This window comes from Sturnira hondurensis, unplaced genomic scaffold (assembly GCF_014824575.4).
Source record: "Sturnira hondurensis isolate 20B ecotype Veracruz unplaced genomic scaffold, ASM1482457v3 Scaffold0016462, whole genome shotgun sequence".
Taxonomy (NCBI): domain Eukaryota; kingdom Metazoa; phylum Chordata; class Mammalia; order Chiroptera; family Phyllostomidae; genus Sturnira; species Sturnira hondurensis.
Window position 1 is genome coordinate 1 of NW_028089093.1, and position 4,760 is coordinate 4,760.

Here is a 4,760-nt window from a genome sequence, read left to right on the forward strand (position 1 = left end):
AGGGAAAAGCAGTAAGTTTGGGGTGAAAGGAAGAAGGACTAAAACAGGAAAAAAGAAAGGAGATGAACAGAGTATTGAAAGATACAGCAACAATAAAATTTAAAAAATATATACGATTACTGAAAAAACTTTAAAAAAATGTTAAAAAAAACCTCCTTCCTGGTTGGTTTCAAACTGTCCAATCCGGTTTTTCTGGTTTCAGCAGGACCCCTTTGTGGGCTTGGTTGTAGGCCCAGGTGCACACCTGCGCGCCAGCCAGGCTACCAGACTGGGGTGAGGGCACCCTCCCACCCGACAGGCTGCCTGGGTCCCACGGGCCTGATTTTTTGCAGATAAAGGTAAGTGACTTTTATTTGGTACTTTTATCTGGTACTGGTCCTTCCCAGTCCTGTGGCTGGGTGAGAAGCAAGTCAAGCTGCCTTCACAGGAGAACACCTCAGTCCACTTTCCAGTAAAAGCTTCTCCAGAAAGCGTGCCTCTCAGCCCAGCCCAATCCCCAACCTGACTGGTTAGGACAATGCTCCTCTCAAATTTCCTGGGCTGGCAGGCTGGTGGGCTGGCGACCACAGAGATCGCAACTGAACATGGCCCCCCGCCCTTGCCACCCTCCCTGCACATCTAGGCAGACAGGTCTCTGCCACCCAGCCCCTCCTAAATGGTGAGGGAGGGAGCCAGCTCTTCCAAGGACCCCGCAGCCGGCCCAATGCTCTACTGGGTGCTGGGCTCCCTATGAGTCCTCCGTGGCACTGGCTGCAGACGGAAGCCTCTACACCCCTAACGCAGTGGCAGCGGCGGCTCCGAGGCATTTCTGGCTGGCCAAGGGCAGCCGGCCCTGCCACTGCTGCTTTTGTCTTTACTCACAGGTGCTGGGCTCCCGATGAGTCCTCTGTGGCAAATGCCCCGACGCTGGCTGTAGATAGAAGCCTCTGGGCCCTGGAAGCTGGGGCAGCAGCAGCTCCGAGGTCTTTACACGCCAGCCAATGGCTGCCGTCCCGCCACCGCCGCTGCCCTTGACTTACTCAGGGTTGCCGGGCTCCCAATGAGTTCTCCATGGCAGAAGACCCTGTCGCTGGACACAGACAGAAGGAAGCCTCTGGGCTCTGACTGCTGCCGCAGCCGCAGCTCCAAGGTCTTTATGTGCTGGCCAATGGCAGCCGCTGGCCTGGCCGCCTTCGTCCTTACTCGCGTCCCTGAGACCCCAACGACCTGTAGCTGTCTGGTTCATCACTATCTCTGGTCTCTTATTTTCATAAATGCTGGGGAATTGTTGGTTGGGGAATTGATTGCGCTGTTCTTCAGTAAATCTACCAGGATTTTCTCCCAGGGGCATGAGAACTGGAGTCGCTCCGTCCTACTCCGCCACCATTTTCCTGTTTGATTTATTAATGATGGCCATTCTGACAGGTGTGAGGTGATATTTCATTGTGGTTTTAATTTGCATCTCTCTGATAGCTAGTGATGTCGAGTATCTTTTCATATGTCTATGGAACCTTTGTATGTCCTCCTTGGAGAAGTGTCTATTCAGGTCCTTTGCCCATTTTTTAATTGGGTTGTTTGTCTTCCTGGGGTTAAGTCATATGAGCTTTGTATATTTTCAAGATCAAACCCTTGTCTACAGTATCATTAGCAAATATGTTCTCCCACACAGTCAATTCCCTTTTCATTTTGATGATGGTTTCTTTAATTTGATGTAGTCCCATTTGTTTATTTTTCCTTTATTTCCCTTACCCTAGAAGATGTATCAACAAAAATATTGCTATATGGGATATCTGGAATTTTCCTGCCTATATTTTCCTCTAGAGGCATATTTCACAGATTTAGAACAAATATTTCAAAAATGTATATGGAACCAAAAAGACCCTTGAATAGCCTCAGCAATCCTGAGAAAGAAGAACAAAATAGGAGCTATCACAATACCCAAAATCAAACTATACTACAAGACCACTGTAATCAAAACAGTCTGATATTGGGATAAGAACAGACATATAGATCAATGGAACAGAATAGAGAACTCAGAAATAAACCCAAGTCTCTATGGTAGATTAATATTTGACAAAGTGGGCATGAGTATACAATGGGATAAAAATAGTCTATTCAATAAATGGTGCTGGGAGAACTGAACAGTACTGGACAGGTACTTTCATAAGTGAAACTAGACCACCAACTTACACCATACACTGGAATAAACTCAAAATGGTAAGTCTTAAATATAAGTCAAGACACCATAAAAGTCGTTTCTTTTCTTTTTGAAACAACCAGAGGTGGGGTGTGGTGAGGTGGGGAGGTAATGGGAAAATGGGAGCAAGATGCAGACTTTAGTTATAAAACAAGTAAATTCTGGGACATAATGTACAACATGGTGACTCTAATTAATAATACTGTATTGCATATTTGAAAGTTGCTAAGAGAGATATTAAAAGTTTTCACCACAAGAAAAAAATGTAACTATGTGAGCTGATGGATGTTAACTAAGCTTATTGTGATAATCACTTTGCAATATATACAAATATCAAAGCATTATGCTGTATACCTTGAAATAGTACTTATATGTCATTTACATCTTATGAAAGGAAAAATTAAATAGTATATATATATATAGAAAGTAAAAAATGATTCAAGTTCTTACTTGCAAAGTCCTCACTTACCATCCCTCCACCCCTTTTTTTCCAGGTGGTTACCACTGATAATAGTTCGATGTATATCTTTCAGGACATTTTCTATTCATTTACAAAGAAAAAAAAAAGGAGAGGATCAGAAACAGAAGGAAGAGAGAAGGGAGAAAGTTACTTTTACAGAACTGGGATAATATTGTTCATATTGTTCTATAGTCTGTTTCTTTCACACGAAACTACCTCAATTACTTCTAAAGTTTATACTTTCTTTTAACAGCTGCACAGTATTTAACATACATGAGCCATAATTTGTTAACTATTGCAAACTACCTCCAATTTGTTCATATTCCGAGCATGACTGCAGTGCAGTCCTTGCCCATATATCTTTTTGCACTTAATGCAAATATTTCTAGGGACAGGTTTCTACAAAGGGGATTACTGGGTCAAAGGTATGGCAGTTAAAAGTTTTGGTAGGCCCTGTGAAATTGTCCTTCAAAAGTTTCAAAGAAGTTACAGTTTAGTTTGGACTTAAAAAAAAAAAACCTTTTATGTGAATTAGAAACCATTCTTACTTTCACGAAACAGGCAAATAAGAACGATTTCGATTACTGTTGTTTTAGGGTAAGTCTTGAAGTTAGGTAGTATCCATCCTCCAACTTTGTTCTTCAACACTGTGTTTGCTATTCTAGGTCTTTCGCCTGTCCATATAAACTTTATTTTTTTAAAGATTCTCTGTATTTATTTTTAGCTAGAGGGGAAGGGGGGGAGAAAGAGAAAAAGATAAACATCAATGTGTGGCTGCCTCTTGTGTGTCCCCTACTGGGAGCCTGGCTGGCAACCCAGGCATGTGCCCTGACTGAGAATTGAACCAGTGACTCTTTGATTCACAGGACAGTGCTCACTCCACTGAGCCACACAAACCAGAGCTCCATATAAACTTTAGAATCATTTTGTCAATATCCACAAAATAACTTGCTGGAATTTTGATGGGTGTGGTAATGAATCTATAGATCAATTTAGAAAGAACTGAAACCTTGAAAAGGAATAAACTGTCCACCATATTGTTGGCTTTAAATAATTTTTTGAGGTAAAATTCATATAAACAGTGAAGCTCACATATCTTAAGTGAGTACAATTCAAGGAGCCCATGTAAATGTAATAGAAAATATTTATATTGACTCATAAAATTCCCTTATACCTACATTAAGTCCAAAATTTCATAAATATTCTCATATACATCTTTTTATGGACATGTTTTCAGTTCCTTTAAGTACCTAGGAATAGAACTACTGAGTGGTAGGGTAGTTTTATATTTAACTTCATAAAAAATTACCATACAGATGGCACCATTTTATATTCCCACTAATATGGTGTGAAAGTTTTGGGTATTATAAAGTCTTGCCAAGATTTGGTATGAAATGATGTATTATCTTGGTTTGAATTTGAAATTTTCTGACAGTTAAAGGTGTTTGGGCATTTATTCTTGTACATAAGTTCTCTTTTGTGAAGTACCTATTAAGTGTTTTATCCATTTTTTAATTCTTTGGTTTTTAATTGTTGAGGTACCGTAGTTTTTGGACGATAAGATGCACCTAGATTTTAGAGGAGGGAAAATATGGAAAAAAATTTTGAAGCAAAAAATGTGGTAAAATATTTAATAACACAAATAACAAAATATTTCACCAATGTAAATGTAAACAGAACTCAACAGCAGCATTAACCACCATTATTCCTCCCAAATTTGGGGGGAGGAGAGGGGTGCGTCTTATACTCTGAAAAAGGCAGTAGTTCTTTGTGTATTCTCTATATAAGTCCTTTCTCAGATATGTGTATTATATTTTCACACAGTCTATGGCTTATTATTTTATTTTATTAGTGGGTCCTTTAGATAAACAGTTTTTAAATTTTGATGAAGTCCAAATTAATGAATTTTCCTTCTATTTTTAAAGATTTTATTTATTTTTAGAGACGGGGAAGGGAGGGAGAAAGGGAGAGAAACATCAATGTGTAAGAGAAACATCAATCAGTTCCCTCTCATGTGCCCCCAACCTGGGGTCCTGTCCTGCAACCCAGGCATGTGCCCTGACTGGGAATCGAAGTGATTACCTTTCAGTTTGCAGGACAATGCCCAACCCATGAGCCACACCA